General features: G+C 36.9%; 1 long non-coding RNA gene across 1 annotated transcript; it reads left to right on the top strand.

The window, feature by feature from the left end:
• The first annotated feature begins 11,602 nt into the window (after nt 1-11,602).
• LOC138356497 (uncharacterized) lies at nt 11,603-12,513 on the top strand. Its single transcript, XR_011224480.1, has 3 exons — nt 11,603-11,879; nt 12,107-12,199; nt 12,390-12,513. It is a non-coding gene; the product is annotated as an uncharacterized lncRNA (long non-coding RNA).
• Nucleotides 12,514-18,113: the final 5,600 nt, after the last annotated feature.

Raw genomic sequence — 18,113 nt, 5'->3', positions numbered from 1 at the left:
TTGGAGTGTCAAGAGCGGGTTCCGGTTGTGTGTTTTCCGTCATCTCTACAGCTGTGAATTCCAAGGAATTGTATTTGATATGCATATGTCTGTGTAGGGAATTTTATTCCGAACACTATACAAAAAAAAAACGGTGTGAAACAAGTATAAACTTGAAAAACATGAGCAAAGTAAAAACTTTTGACGCTCACGGGTACAAACACGCGTAAGATTTTATTCGCCGCAAATTTATTTGACGCTGTGTTGGCCAACTCTACCCATGTTCTTATAGAACTTTCTATTGCGAACACATTGCTATAAAAATGAAATACGTAGCTCCAGAAATAATGTCATGGCAGTGAAATAAGTATAAACATTCAAAGCCCTGCATCACACCAGTGTCGTCCCTGCTGAAATCACGGCTAATGCTTCGCCCAGTTCCCACACTCGTGCGGGTCACCCGATACCATAATTAGACATTGATAGGCATATGTCTGGGTGGGGAATTTTATTGTGAGTTCAGTGATATCAAAATGAGCACTGTAGGATGACTGTGAGGCTGGCAACAAACGAAAGAGTATGAACATTTACTTCCTGTTTGGGTGTCACGGCGAGTCATCTTCGTGTTATTACTTCGTGGGGATACCAAATGCTTCGGTGACATTTTATGCATATGATCTTGTAGAGAATTTTATTGCCAACGCATTGATACCAAAATGAAAAACGTAGCTCGAGAATTGAGGTTAGCAGCGTGAAAAGATTATAAACTTTTTTGTGTTTACGCTTGAGCACAACCCGCTTGTTTTTCCAGCTAGTGCCGCGCGCACTAAAGTGTGCATTATACACACCATAATGCACCAGTACACACAATAAGGTACCAGTACACACTATAAGGCACCAGTACACGCCATAAGGCACCAGAACACACACCATAAGGCACCAGAACACACCATAAGGCACCAGTACACACCATAAGGCACCAGTACACACCATAAGGCACCAGTACACACCATAAGGCACCAGTATACACCATACGGCACCAGTACACACCATAAGGCACCAGTACACACCATAAGGAACCAGTACACACTATAAGGCACCAGTATATACCATAAGGCACCAGTACACACCATAAGGCACCATTACACACCATAAGGCACCAGTACACACCATAAGGCACCAGTACACACCATAAAGCACCAGTACACACCATAAAGCACCAGTACACACTATAAGATTCAGATTCAGATTCAGATTCAGATTCAGATGTTTATTCAGGTAAGGTATATACATACAAGTGATGTTACATTAATGGATTGATATATAGATAGAGCTAGTACATACAATGCCTAAAGCCACTATTACGCAATGCGTTTCGGACAAGAAAAACATTAATATCTAGAACTTAATACTAATTGAGCATAAAGAATAAAAGATGTTGAGAACAAATACAAATAAAGATAAAAAAAAAGGGGGAACATGACTGAAAAAGCAGCACAAATACAATAGGTTGACAAACAGTGTTGATTACAAAAAAGAAAAAAAAAAGAAAGTAACAGACATGGGTTGACAATAGAGGAGTGAGGTAGATTACAGGGAATTTATTAGGTAGTGTTTAGTTTTTATCTTAAACTGGTTGAGAGAGGGACAGTCTTTAACATGGTTGGGAAGGTCATTCCACATTCTGGGCCCCTTGATTTGCAGAGCATTTCTAGTTTGATTAAGACGTACTCTAGGAATATCAAAACTGTATTTATTTCTGGTGTGGTGCTCATGGGTTCTGTTACAACCTTCTATGAAGCTTTTAAGATCAGGATTGGCATTATAGTTTAGCGTTTTATATATGTATAATACACATGAGAGAATGTGCAGTGACTTAATATCTAACATATTAAGAGATTTGAGTAGGGGTACCGAGTGATGTCTGGGGCCAGAGTTGGATATTGTTCTAATAGCGGCTTTGTGTTGGGTAATTAGAGGACGTAAGTGATTTTGGGTAGTAGAACCCCAAGCACAAATACCATAGTTGAGATAAGGATAGATAAGGGAGTAATAGAGAGTCACCAGAGCAGGGCGTGGTACATAATATCTGATCTTAGAAAGAATGCCCACAGTTTTTGAAACTTTTTTTGATATATTTAGAATGTGTCCCTGGAAATTCAGCTTGTTGTCAATGAGAATGCCAAGGAATTTGCCATCTAATTTGTTACAAATTTGGGTATTGTTTATTTTGAGATTTATAAGACTAGAGGATTTATTGCCAAACAGAATATAGAAGGTTTTGTCAATGTTAAGGGTGAGTTTGTTGGCAGTTAGCCAATGATGGACTTTATTTAGCTCAGTATTTACTGTGGCATTTAGAGCAAGAGGGTCAGGACTGGAGTAAATGAAGGTTGTGTCGTCAGCAAATAGAATTGGTTTGAGGTGTTGGGAGGCATTTGGAAGGTCATTAATGTAGATGAGAAAGAGGAGAGGGCCAAGTATGCTGCCCTGAGGAACACCAATGTTGATGGGTAGGGTGGGAGAAATTGTATTATTCACAGAAACATATTGGAGCCTGTCAGTAAGGTAGGACTCGAGGTATTGTAGGGAGTGCCCTCTGACTCCATAATGATGTAATTTAAGAAGAAGGTTATGGTGGTTGACAGTATCAAAAGCTTTACGCAGGTCCACAAATAACCCAACAGGGAGCTCCTTTTTATCAAGGGCTGTATGAATCGAGTTAAGCATACTAATGAGTGCATCGTTAGTGCTTTTTTTGGGTCTGAAGCCATATTGGCAAGGGCTAAGTATATTGAGTTTGGCTAGATATGAGTAAAGCTGCTTGTATATAAGTTTTTCAAAATTTTTTGACAAGTTTGGCAGGATTGATATAGGTCTGTAGTTGTTAACATCTGTGGGATCACCACATTTGTGGACAGGCGTTACTCTCGCTTTTTTTAGAATATCTGGAAAGGTTTGGAGTTCAAGTGACTTGTTGAAGAGCAAAGCAATAGCAGGGGCTAAAGATCTGGAGGCTTTTTTGTATATTAAAGTTGGTATCTCCTCAAGGGCACTAGACTTGGTTTTAAGGGAAAGGATTATCTCATTGACGTCAGTGGAATTAATAGGCTTTAGGTACAGAGACTGTGGATAGTTACCTGTAAGATAGTCCTTAATGTCAGTACTGGAAGATGGAATATCATTTGCAAGGGATGAACCAATGGAAGAGAAGAACCTATTGAACTCAATAGCAGAATCAGAGGCTGAAAGCTGACCATCGTTATTAGACAGGAGAGTCGGTTTGTTATTTAAAGATTTCTTTGATCCCAATATTTGTGAAATTGTGCTCCAAGTTTGTTTAATGTTGCTCTTTATTTGAGTAAATTTATCTTCGTAGTAATTAGTTTTGGCTCGTCTAATTATCTTAGTTAGCAATAATGAGTAATTCTTTGAGAATTCTTTGGAGACAATTCCTAACCTATACTTCTTCTCAAGGTCGTGTTTTTTGTTAATGGATTTCAGTATTCCCTTTGTAAGCCAAGGATTGTTAAGCCTTTTGCTTGTGACTTGTTTTGTAAGCCTAGGACAGTGGGTGTTATAAAGGCTAAGAGTTGTTTGTAGAAAAGATTGCACTGCTAGGTTGATGTCCCCTATGTTCCCTAACTCGGACTCCCAGTTGACATTATCAGCAGCAGTTATAAAATTGTTTATAGCAGTTTCATTGTGCAGCCTAAAGCTTAACTCCCTTGTTTCTAGAGGTGGTTTGCTAATGTTAGTTAAGAGAAATGTGGGGTAGTGGTCTGTAGTGCTATCGGTGATTATACCTGAAGTAAGCGGAGAGGTTATGTTGGTCCAGATGTGATCTAGAGTCGTGGCAGTGCTATCAGTGATTCTAGTAGGTCTAGTGATTAAGGGTATGAGGAGGCAGGAATTCATACAGTTGAGGAAGCTAACAGCAGTAGGGTGTTCTGGCTCGCAGAGGTCAATATTAAAGTCCCCTGCGATAATTAGGTGGTTTTTGTTCAGTCTGTTATCAAGTATTAGATTTCTAAGGTTTGAGTTGAATACAGACACATCAGTGTTGGGAATTCTATAGACTGCACCCACAGACAGGACAGACTCAGCACCCTTGACTCTGAAGCTGGCGAAGATATACTCCCCATAGCAGTCTCTAGTTCTAATTTCTTTTAAGCATGTTAGTTCTTGGTGGTAGTAAAGAGCAGTGCCACCACCTCTCTGAAGTTGACGACAGTTGTGAATTGCTGAGTAGTTAGGCATGTTAAAGAGTTGAGTAGTATCCTCTTTCAACCATGTTTCAGTAAGTATAATAAAAGAGAATTTGTTGCCAATAGTTTCAATCAAGGCACTAACATCATCGAAGTGTTTACCTAGGGATCTAACGTTCAAATTGATTACAGAGATATTGTGATTATGAGTTAATACATTGTTTACATCATGTGCTGCAAAATATCTGCAATTTAGATCATTAAAGTGATTATTGTCATAGATAGTGGATAAGAGGTTAAGTTCTGGGTCTATACTTGACTGCATAGAAGAAGCTGATTGTAGAATCAGAAATAAGTAGAAAAAAGCTATAAAATAGGGAAAAAAATATACACAATACTGTACAAAACAAACACAAAAGGGGCTTACAGGGGTACAATGGAGTAAGGGAGTATGGCTAGGCTAGGCAACCTAGGCAATTAATGAGATTAAAGAAAAAACATGTAAACATGGACTATACAAAACACAAGATATGGAAATACAAAACAAAAAATATAAGCAAGACTAAGCAATACAAAAAAAAGAACAAAAAAAAATTGAGCAAAAATGAGGTAGATTGCTTACGAGTACTCACAGGTACACTGTAAGTAACAATTTGCAATTTGAGATGCAGGCAAAGCCAGGGGTACAATGGAGTAAGGGAGCATGGCAAGGCTAGGCAACCTAGGTAAAAAATGAAATCAAAGAAAAGTTGAATAATAAACATAGGCAAATTTGAGCTAATGATTAATAACTATAGATAGTTCAGTAATGACTGTATAATTAAAAAGACCTGAAGAACTACTTTAATAACTCAATTAAATAATTTCGGTAAATGACTAGGTAAGAGTAAGTTAAAAATTAAGTCAGAAAATGAACCAAGGAGACTTAGGATACCTAGCCCCACTAGTTGACAGGGGGTTAATTAAGTTAATTCATTGGGAGTGATAAGGTGAGACAAACCACATTGGGAGAGGAAAGTGTTGAGGTTTTCTTCTCTAGTAATAGTAAACATTTTGCCCTCTGCGGTTTTTCTCACCTTTATCAGACCATCTCTAACGAAGCACTGATGAATAGCATCTGGGTTTTGTTGCCGGATTTGACGCAGGCGGTAGAGGATTTGCTGTCTGTTCCTGGTCAAGCACTCGTTGATGTATAATCCCTTCCGTAGGGATGCAGCTGTCCGGACTAGATTGGATTTCGTGAACTGGGAAGACAGCTTCAGGCGAATTTTCCGTTGATTTAGACCTGATGGATTCTTTTTGCCTACTCTGTAGGCAGCAATAACGTCAGTTTTGTTTAGATTGAGCTGCAATTTGTTTTTTAAGAGATCCTGAGCTATTTCGAAACAATTTTCACCTTCATGTTCCACAGGTATATCTTGGGACGACACGATAACAGAGTCAAGCAGCTTTTGCTGGTCTTGTTCCTCCTGGGAGACGGAACGTTGAGCTGAAAATGTACTGATACATGCAGTCATTTTGCTGAGAGCTTCCTCCTGCTTTTTTAAGGCTTCATCAGTTTTACGAAGGTTGTTTTCCTCATGGAGATCATTCAAATCATGCTGTAGTTGGTCTTGGCTAGCCTTGTAGTTTCTAATATCCTCGCGGAGGAGGGTTATTTCTTGTTGTTGTTGTTGGAGATTAGCGCGGTTCGCTAGATTCTCGTTGAGAAGACTCAAGATGATAGAATTTTGTGACTCGAGGACTAGGCACAACTTTTTGAACCACAGATTCTCGGTCCAGTTAGTGAATTCCGGTGAGGGACCGGAAGCTCGCTTGAGTTGATTATACTGGGATGCTAGCATGTTCATAGGAGAGGGTTGGGAGGACTCTGCTCCTTTGCTCAATGGGGTGGAGGGGAGGGCAGCCCCGCCACTCCGGACCCCAGAGCTTCCAGACGGAGAAACACGGATATTGTTATTGTTGGCCGGGATGGATGTCTTGTTAGGGGGTTTGTTGCCCTTATTTCCCTGCACAGTCACATTTTTAGGAGACATGATTGGTTAGAATGGACTGAGGGGTATATGTTGAGAAGAAACTTGCGTCAGGCAGCGCGGTGGCGGCAGCATGCACTGGTACTCACACCGTAGAGGATTGTTTTGAAACTTATTTGAGATGGAATGAGTTGATTTTGGTCGGTTACTTTGGTTTTGCTATAACATGCTTGGACTCCATGTACTTAGCTGCCTGTGGGTGGTGGTCTACATCATCTGGCGGAAGTTTAAGGGCTGATATACAGCTTATAGTGAGGAGCGTAGCGTGCGTAGCGTCCTCCGTCCAGGGTCCCGGTGATGATGATAAGGCACCAGTACACACCATAAGGCACCAGTACACACCATAAGACACCAGTACACACCATAAGGCACCAGTACGCACCATACGGCACCAGAACACACCATAAGGCACCAGTACACACCATAAAGCACCAGTACACACAATAAAGCCCCAGTACACACCATAAGGAACCAGTACACACCATAAGGCACCAGTATACACAATAAGGTACAAGTACACACCATAAGGCACCAGTACACACCATAATGCACCAGTACACACTATAAGGCACCAGAACACACACCATAAGGCACCAGTACACACCATAATGCACCAGTACACATCATATGGCACCAGTACACACCATAAGGCACCAGAACACACACCATAAGGCACCAGTACACACCATAATGCACCAGTACACACCATAATGCACCAGTACACACCATAATGCACCAGTACACACCATAAGGCACCAGTACACAATAAGGCACCAGTACACACAATAATGCACCAGTACACACCATAAGGCACCAGTACACTCCATACGGCACCATAAGGCACTAGAACACACCATAAGGCACCAGTACACACCATAAAGCACCAGTATACACCATAAGGCCCCAGTACACACCATAAGGTACGAGTACACACTATAAGGCACCAGTACACACCTACAGGTATTTGTTTCTGGTGTGGTGCTCATGGGATCTGTTACAACCTTCTAGGAAGCTTTTAGGGTCAGGATTGACATTACAGTGCAGCGTTTTATATATATAAAATACACATGAGAGTATGTGCAGGGACTTAATATCTAACATATTCAGAGATTTGAGTAAGGGGTCCATATATACTGCCCGGTTGCCTGAAATGCTATATGCCTACTATATTGGCTTTAGGTATTGTATGCACTAGCTCTATCTATAAATCCAACATTATGTTTGTAAATCAACTATGTATGTACTTTCCTGAATAAAATTGACTTTACTCTACACTTATATGCTCTGTGGATTTGTTATCCCCTATCGTTTGGGAGAAAAAAAATGACTAATACGTTCGGCGAATGACTTTGACTTCAACTTCACTTTGACTTCGTTCATGTCATCGTATTTTCCGTAATATATAAAGGTTATGACAATGCAATTATATTATTGTGTGCAAATAAGTTGGAAATTTCATGTACCCTAAAAATAGTAAAATAAAGAATAAGAATAATTAAATAATTGTTGTAGTAAATTGTCACACGTTCATCATACGCAAACGAACACAAAGTGTGGAGCGTCAGTAGACCAAGGTCCGCGCCATTTTAAAACACGGCTTCGAATGTAAGTAATGTTTTTCTCGTACTAACACTGTGTTATGCAATAGATTAGGTCTTGAATTCACAAATTTAGTTGTTACATCTGACTGAGTATGTTAGACGGTGTAATGCTGGTCCATGTTGACGTATTTGTGGGCTTGGTTGGTTTACATGTGATGGCACACAATATCGGCACCCCACAACATGCTGTTGAAGTTGGAATGCATGGCATAGGCTCCTCACACAATGTTCTTTATGTGGTCCTCAGGTGATAGTTTTCTATTTAGAACCACCCCTAGATCTCTTTCTTTATCAGAATTCCTTAAAGATTTCTCACATGGTTTTCCTAATGATAGATTGTGGGCTGTAAGGGACAGGTTTGATGTATGGATTAGTTGATAGAAGTTCCAGTCCACCTGTAGACAGGGATCTCACATCAGCTTGTATATTATACAAGGATAAGATTTGATAAATTCAGTTATTTGACTGAACACTGGCTCTAACCTAGCCTAGCCTATAGTCTAACCTAGCTCCATAACTAACAGCCATTAGCCGGCTCTGTTTAAATCAGAGATTTAAACATACATAGTCTAACCTAGCTCCATAACTAACAGCCATTAGCCATCCATGCACAGCCATCAGCCTGGCCATAGACCGGCTATTTTCCTTTTTTCCCAAGCCGGTCAATGTTTTTTTTCGATGCCTCAGTGGCCCATGCACAGGTCTGTTCAAGGGGATTAAATAGCCGTTCTATGGCCCCAGGGTTTGTATTTTATCAAACTCTTATTAGAATAATAGATCTCGTAATAATTTTGCAAAAATAGTGGCATTTACTATTTTAAAAAGCTCGGGTGCAGGGGGGGGGGGTTGTGTAAAAGCCTGGTTTGTGCCTCGGAGAGGCTATGGGATCCAGTAAGATCGTCCTTCCTTTCCTCCCTAGAATCTGGATGTAGCAGGTGCTCAATTGTCAAAAGTGAAAAATTGGTTTCTTCCGAATGCACAATATCTGTAAATTTTTTAATAATCTTTTAAAAATAGTAAATGCCATTATTTTTGCAAAATTATTACAAGATCTATTATACTAATAAGGGTTTGATAAAATACAGTAGACTGCCTACTGGATAATAGTTCCAGTCCACCTGTAGACAGGGATCTCACATCAGCTTGTATATTATACAAGGATAAGATTTGATAAATTCAGTTATTTGACTGAACACTGGCTCTAACCTAGCCTAGCCTATAGTCTAACCTAGCTCCATAACTATCAGCCATTAGCCGGCTCTGTTTAAATCAGAGATTTAAACATACATAGTCTAACCTAGCTCCATAACTAACAGCCATTAGCCATCCATGCACAGCTATCAGCCGGGCCATAGACCGGCTATTTTGCTTTTTTCCCAAGCCGGTCTATGTTTTTTTTCGATGCCTCAGTGGCCCATGCACAGGTCCGTTCAAGGGGATTAAATAGCCGTTCTATGGCCCCAGGGTTTGTATTTTATCAAACTCTTATTAGAATAATAGATCTCGTAATAATTTTGCAAAAATAGTGGCATTTACTATTTTAAAAAGCTCGGGTGCAGGGGGGGGGGGTTGTGTAAAAGCCTGGTTTGTGCCTCGGAGAGGCTATGGGATCCAGTAAGATCGTCCTTCCTTTCCTCCCTAGAATCTGGATGTAGCAGGTGCTCAATTGTCAAAAGTGAAAAATTGGGTTTGTCTTCCGAATGCACCATATCTGTAATTTTTCTAATAATCTTTTAAAAATAGTAAATGCCATTATTTTTGCAAAATTATTACGAGATCTATTATACTAATAAGGGTTTGATAAAATACAGTAGACTGCCTACTGGATAATAGTTCCAGTCCACCTGTAGACAGGGATCTCACATCAGCTTGTATATTATACAAGGATAAGATTTGATAAATTCAGTTATTTGACTGAACACTGGCTCTGTTTAAATCAGTGATTTAAACATACATAGTCTAACCTAGCTCCATAACTAACAGCCATTAGCCATTGGCATATTGCATCTGTCAATACATTATTAACAATAATATAGGTAATACGGTAGTCTAATGTAGAAATTTGACACTCTTTAACAGAATGTACGAGTATAAGCGAAAAAAGCGACTCCAATACAACAACAGATGGATGCAAGTATCAAGAAGGCTAAAACGTATACACAAAATGCATCCAAATACAGCTGTACACACTAGTGAACCCATTAATCTTACTAAGGCAGCATCAAGTTCAGAGATTGAGTCGTCAGACAATGACATTAGTTCTTTTGAAGCCGAGTCAAATCAAGAGTATGGATTAGGCTCTGAAATTGATGATTTACACATGAATCTTACTGATATTCATGATGTATTATCTAATTCTCAAAGTGAGGAGGAGAATGATGACCATGATAATCATCATTCACTTGTTTACCCACAGAATTTATTAATTCAGTGGGTAAACAAGAATGGTGTTACACACAATGCTGTTGATGAATTATTAAAAATTTTGAGGCAAATGGGAATTGACTACTTACCAAAAACAGCTCGGACACTAATCAGTTCTGAAAGGAACATAGAAACTCAGCAAAAATCTGGAATGAAATATGTCTACTTTGGGTTAAAAGAGGAACTGTTAAAAAACATAAGTAGATATCCAAAAGCAACTATAAAAGGACTGAGACAATTATTATTGTCATGTAACATTGATGGCCTTCCTATATTTAGAAGCAAAAATGATGCTTTGTGGCCAGTTCTCTGTGCAGTAATGAATATTACACCTTTGAAAGTCTTTCCAGTTGTCCTCATGTATGGACGTTCTAAGCCAAGTGATTTAAATTTCTTATATGATTTTATATCTGATATGGATGACCTTTTGTTGCATGGGATTCAGTATGGTAACAGAACTATCAACATAAAATTACAATGTGTAATTTGTGATGCACCTGCTAAGGCTATGGTGAAGTCCATAAAACTGTTTTCAGGTTATTATGGCTGTGACAAATGTGAACAGAAAGGTACTTGGATGGGGAAAATGACATATCCAGAAGTAACAAATTTAACCATTAGAACAGACACACGCTTCCGTAATCAATCTAACTCGCAACATCATCATGGTAAATCACCATTCTGTGACTTGAACATAGACTTAATTGCAGCGTTTCCCATTGACTATATGCACCAGGTGTGCCTTGGTGTTATGAAGCGACTTCTTGTCACCTGGATACGGAAAAAACACATTTAAATTATGTAGCCGCCAGATTTCTGAAATTAGTGCTAGATTGGTGAGCATAAAAGATTTTGTGCCCAATATTTTTGCACGTAAACCACGAGGTTTGGAAGAAATTGACAGATGGAAGGCAACTGAATACAGACAGTTTCTTCTCTACACAGGAAAGCTTGTATTGAAAGGTATTCTACCCCAAGAGATGTATGATCATTTCCTTACTCTCAGTGTTGGTATAAGTTTTCTTGTTTCGCCCACATGTATGTCCTTAAAATACGGCAAATATGCTCATGACCTTTTGCTGAATTTTGTATCAAGGTGTGGTGATCTGTATGGGAAAGATTTTCTAGTCTACAATGTTCACAGTTTGATTCACCTAACAGCAGATGCTGAGGAACATGGTACTCTTGACAGTTGTTCAGCTTTTCCATTTGAAAATTATTTGCATCAGCTGAAAAAGATGGTCAGATCAAGTAAAAATCCAATTGTCCAAATTACAAAAAGAATAAAGGAGGCTGAAAATACCATGATTTATAAAACATCTCCAGATAATAAAATTTCTCATAAATTTCCTAACAATGTATATTCGTTACCTGGATATAATTGCTGTGAAGTGTTAAGGACTGTACACAGCCGAAGAAGTGAAGAAAATTACTTCATTGTTAGGGTATATCCTTTTCAAAGCCCAATATTTACTAGTCCTTGTGATTCAAGAATATTTGGGGCCTTCAATGTTAATCCACGTAAGGACTTTTTAAAAAAAGTGTATAGGATTAACACATCAACCAGAGGAATGTTAATCAAGAAAACAGAAAGTACTTATATCTTCTTGTCAATACTACATGATTTATGACTAGTAAGTTTCTTGTGATTGTTTTTGATTCTTGTGCAAGCTGTAGGAATACTCTTTGCTTACATTGCAAACTTTTAACTTTAGTAAAAAGTATTGTTCACCATCATAACATATTAGAATTAAGGTTAACATTGTTGTTTAGTACTACTATATAAAATTAGTGACTGCTTATTTTCTTAGACACTGATAATGTGCTGCAGAAAATGTCCCTAATCAGTTTAAATTTGTAGATGGCTGAATCTGAAAATAAATACATCGTTGTGGAAGATGAAGAAGGAGAATTGTCAATCATCCATATCAAATGGATGTTTAGTGCATCTGATGTAAGTCAATATATATATATATTGTTTATTTGCAAAATTAAAACATTAGTATTTAAAATATGTGTATATGATATATGTTGATAGATTTAGAGATATATATGTATATAATATATGAAATACAGTGGGGCCTCGATTTATGAGACATACATTTACATATACATATATTTACAAATATATGTCCCCTTTCCAGGGATCAAACGTGGGCTATTGGCCACGTGAAAACCAATCATCGAAAGCCAAAAGAGGAGAAATACCAGACCCATCAAAATGGAGACGTTTCAACATCAGCAAGATTTATTCCATTGATAGTAATTAAATACAAGCATTGATTCATATGGTTAAATAAAAAATTTCTCAATGTTTTGATGTTATACAAAGTTTCGTAATAATGAATTATATATACTCTAATTTTTATTATAGGTACTTGGGAACTTGCCCTAAAACACCTTAAAAAGGCAGAAGAAACGTCAAATATGGAAAGTGATACAGACACAAGTTATCACCATAGGGCAGCAAAATACAGAAGAATACCAAATGATGTGGATGGAGGTATGTAGGAATGAATGTTTAGAGTTATTCAAAATAATTGTTAAAAAAATGAAACATGATTGGCTTAATGGAACAAATAATCTTATTTACTAGGTAATATATTTTGCTAGGTAATATATTAAAATATATATATAGATATATGTTAATAGCTTTTCTGAATGCATTAAACGTTTTTGTTTCAGACAGTGAAGATTCACCACCAAGAAAAGTAACTGTTTCCATGCCCCGAAAGACTGCCGAGTGTAAGCTGACTCTAGATGAACATCAAAATAATATGATACAGGAATCAGGTAATTTAATTTAATTGAAAACATTTTATTTCTTTTTGTATGATGGTTTTCTTTTTAACAGAACAAGACAGAACTGGACAGAACTATTTTGTATTTAAAACTATTTTGTAAATATTTTCTATACAATGCTAATACGCTTCCACCCCTGACAGAATCTTGTGGGACCAGCAAGTCTATCTACAGGCCCAGTAAAATACCTTCCCCTCAAACTCCTAGACAAGACAGAACTGGTAAGCTTTAAGTAACTGGAGAAACATTTACATATACAGATAGTAACGTACTTGTGTATGATTTTAATGTAATATATTTTTACCAGCCTTCAGGGTGATGGAAACACTTTAAATGGTGTCGCTCCATTGTGTGAAACAAAATTTTTTAATGCATTCATAAAAGCTATAAGCTAATGTAATAATTCAATAATTTCTATTTGTAGTTTTATGTATTTAAAACTATTTTGTAAATATTTTCTATACAATGCTAATACGCTTCCACCCCTGACAGAATCTTGTGGGACCAGCAGGTCTATCTACAGGCCGAGTACAAAACCTTCCCCTCAAACTCCTAGACAAGACAGAACTGGTAAGCTTTAAGTAACTGGAGAAACATTTACATACACAGATAGTAACGTACTTGTGTATGATTTTAATGTAATATATTTTTACCAGCCTTCAGGGTGATGGAAACACTTTAAATGGTGTCGCTCCATTGTGTGAAACAAAATTTTTTAATGCATTCATAAAAGCTATGAGCTAATGTAATAATTCAATAATTACTATTTGTAGTTTTATGTATTTAAAACTATTTTGTAAATATTTTCTATACAATGCTAATACGCTTCCACCCCTGACAGAATCTTGTGGGACCAGCAAGTCTATCTACAGGCCGAGTACAAAACCTTCCCCTCAAACTCCTAGACAAGACAGAACTGGTAAGCTTTAAGTAACTGGAGAAACATTTACATACACAGATAGTAACGTACTTGTGTATGATTTTAATGTAATATATTTTTACCAGCCTTCAGGGTGATGGAAACACTTTAAATGGTGTCGCTCCATTGTGTGAAACAAAATTTTTTAATGCATTCATAAAAGCTATGAGCTAATGTAATAATTCAATAATTACTATTTGTAGTTTTATGTATTTAAAACTATTTTGTAAATATTTTCTATACAATGCTAATACGCTTCCACCCCTGACAGAATCTTGTGGGACCAGCAAGTCTATCTACAGGCCCAGTAAAATACCTTCCCCTCAAACTCCTAGACAAGACAGAACTGGTAAGCTTTAAGTAACTGTTGAAACATTTACATACACAGTAACGTACTTGTGTATGATTTTAATGTAATATATTTTTACCAGCCTTCAGGGTGATGGAAACACTTTAAATGGTGTCGCTCCATTGTGTGAAACAAAATTTTTTAATGCATTCATAAAAGCTATAAGCTAATGTAATAATTCAATAATTTCTATTTGTAGTTTTATGTATTTAAAACTATTTTGTAAATATTTTCTATACAATGCTAATACGCTTCCACCCCTGACAGAATCTTGTGGGACCAGCAGGTCTATCTACAGGCCGAGTACAAAACCTTCCCCTCAAACTCCTAGACAAGACAGAACTGGTAAGCTTTAAGTAACTGGAGAAACATTTACATACACAGATAGTAACGTTCTTGTGTATGATTTTAATGTAATATATTTTTACCAGCCTTCAGGGTGATGGAAGCACTTTAAATGGTGTTGCTCCATTGTGTGAAACAAAATTTTTTAATGCATTCATAAAAGCTATAAGCTAATGTAATAATTCAATAATTTCTATTTGTAGTTTTATGTATTTAAAACTATTTTGTAAATATTTTCTATACAATGCTAATACGCTTCCACCCCTGACAGAATCTTGTGGGACCAGCAAGTCTATCTACAGGCCGAGTACAAAACCTTCCCCTCAAACTCCTAGACAAGACAGAACTGGTAAGCTTTAAGTAACTGGAGAAACATTTACATACACAGATAGTAACGTACTTGTGTATGATTTTAATGTAATATATTTTTACCAGCCTTCAGGGTGATGGAAACACTTTAAATGGTGTCGCTCCATTGTGTGAAACAAAATTTTTTAATGCATTCATAAAAGCTATAAGCTAATGTAATAATTCAATAATTACTATTTGTAGTTTTATGTATTTAAAACTATTTTGTAAATATTTTCTATACAATGCTAATACGCTTCCACCCCTGACAGAATCATGTGGGACCAGCAAGTCTATCTACAGGCCCAGCAAAATACCTTCCCCTCAAACTCCTAGAAAAGACAGAACTGGTAAGCTTTAAGTAACTGTTGAAACATTTACATACACAGATAGTAACGTACTTGTGTATGATTTTAATGTAATATATTTTTACCAGCCTTCAGGGTGATGGAAACACTTTAAATGGTGTCGCTCCATTGTGTGAAACAAAATTTTTTAATGCATTCATAAAAGCTATAAGCTAATGTAATAATTCAATAATTTCTATTTGTAGTTTTATGTATTTAAAACTATTTTGTAAATATTTTCTATACAATGCTAATACGCTTCCACCCCTGACAGAATCTTGTGGGACCAGCAGGTCTATCTGCAGGCCGAGTACAAAACCTTCCCCTCAAACTCCAAGACAAGACAGAACTGAAAGCTCTCCTTTCGAAAAATCTAGTAAGTACCGATTTATTATGTGTTGAATCTTTATTTTTTGTTATACATACAAGAAAATACATTGAGGGAGAGTACAGACTTGAAATTTTGCATTCTTGTAAAGCAACTAAGTAGATGATGGTAGTATCATCAAACAATACAGGTTTAATCATGTTAGAGACATAAAGCAGATCATTGATGTATATAACAAATAGGAGGGGGTCTAAGGATGCTGCCCTGTGTCACCCCTATCATAGAATGGGAGAGGTTACATAATTGAAGGCTACATGACAGTAGCCCATTTGACAGTGACCTGACACCAATGTGTCTGTCACTAAAATAGGATCCACTAAGGATCAATACATATATCATATATATGCAACACTAAATGCTTGTTCTAGTAAGCCTTTTTTTTTTTTGCAGTAACAGAAAAAATGGAATACATAATGAAGGAATTATCAAAATTGACATTTTTATCAGGGGATATCCTGAATATTGTCAAAATGACGGAAACCCATATGTCAAAAACACATGGAGATATACCAATCCTGGAAGACATTCTTCCATCCCCACTTGAAACTGTTGAGCAGGTGGAAAGTCTGTCACACGAGCTAAAAGTTAACAGTGAATATAAAAAGAGTATGGTAAGTGTTGCTTAATTCTTTTAGCCTGAGTATCGTAAGTGTTGCTGAATTTTTTTAGCCTTGTACATATGTCTTTTGATTAGTTTTTTTGCAGATGAAGGAAGGTGGGGTGGCACATAATTGATTGTTCAGTGTTATGTTTAAGGTACAAATAAAACAAAAGCAAAAGTTACTCAAATTCGTTGATTTTTGTAATAGTTAAGAAGGAAAATATTTTAATGCTATTTATTTAATACAGTTGGAAATTAGAAAATCTAATGTTGAGATTGAAAGATATATATTATTCTCTATTACCTTACAGCTTATGCATTATTTTAACAGGTCCAGACGCTGTCTCAAATGGGCGGTGCAAGCTGTGGAGACACAGTGAGACGAATGATGAGGAGGATAGGGACCTATGGGGTCTGGTCTCAGTATTCACTCGTTGGGCGCAAGAGGAAACGTGTCTTCAAAACCTTGGATATTTGTAATGTAATAATAAGTACGTAAATTTGACATTTTTTTGGATTATATATGTCTGCATGTATTATGTATTATACTTGCATGCTTGTTAATGACTTGTATTCTAGTCTTGTGGGTATCTCCTTTCTCCTACGGGCCAACTGCTTTGTTCTTACCTAGCATTTTGCTTTGTTTGGGTATGAATGTTTGTGTACCTTCATTGTATATTTTGCAAAATTTGCCATATATCTCATTACTCCTCTGCCTAGCAACAAGTCTGTCTAATTATACTCAATAACTATTTTTCAAAGTTCCCCATAGTGTCCTTTATTGAAATAGAGTTCATGAACCGTTTCAATGTCCTTATTTTCTTCTAGATTATATCTTAAAGTATATTTAAATGTTATTGTTATTAAATGTTATTGTGACATTGCATTGCAATTGAGCTGCGTTGTTAACCATTCTGTTCATTTCATGAGTATATTTTATTTTCTATTTTTCATATCATTTTTTTTATCTGTTTTTGTTTTCAGTGATGGGAATATCAGATCATTTGATGTTCCCATCAGAAAATTGGGAAAGTCAGATCTTTTGATGTTCCCAATTTTCAGATGGAAGCATCAGACCATTATGGAATGCATGGGATGAGGTAGTTTAGAATGGTGGGGAGGACGAGAGGGGGGATGGTGGGGAAGACGAGGGAACAGAGGAGAGGGTAATGGTGGGGAGGACGAGGGGACTGGGGTTGGTGGGGACAGGGGAATGGAGAATGCTGGGGAGGACAAAGGGGACGAGGGGACGGAGGAAGACTGGAGAACAGGGGAACACCTAAATAAAAGCCAACAATGTTATTACTCTGTGGCTTCTTGTCTCCTGACAAAAGAATTATAATTATATATATTAATTAATTCTTATAAATTTCCAGAAGCCTGTATCAACACCCACACTAATGCAACTGAAAGAGATGTTGAGACAAGTATTGCTGATATGTTGAAGAACGCCCCAAACAAACTCGGTGGAAACAGATACAAGGTAAAGTTTGCCAATTTGCTGTAGTCTAATTCAATCTCTTTTTAGTAATCTTTGTGAACATTTATGCTATGAATAAGATAAAATAATGTACTTGATTTTGACTAAATATGTAGATATATTTAATTTTCTGAGCACTAATAATGAAAGAAAACCAAAATAAGAGGTGGCTACTATCTCTAATAATGGGCTGGAATAATACAGGATATAATAATATATATATATATAAATATATATACATATATTTATATATATATATATATTTATTATATAAATATATATATGATAT

The sequence above is a fragment of the Procambarus clarkii genome, chromosome 72 (genome assembly GCF_040958095.1).
Source record: "Procambarus clarkii isolate CNS0578487 chromosome 72, FALCON_Pclarkii_2.0, whole genome shotgun sequence".
Lineage (NCBI taxonomy): Eukaryota > Metazoa > Arthropoda > Malacostraca > Decapoda > Cambaridae > Procambarus > Procambarus clarkii.
Note: the sequence above shows the minus strand (reverse complement) of the source record. Positions and strands in the feature narration are given on the sequence as shown.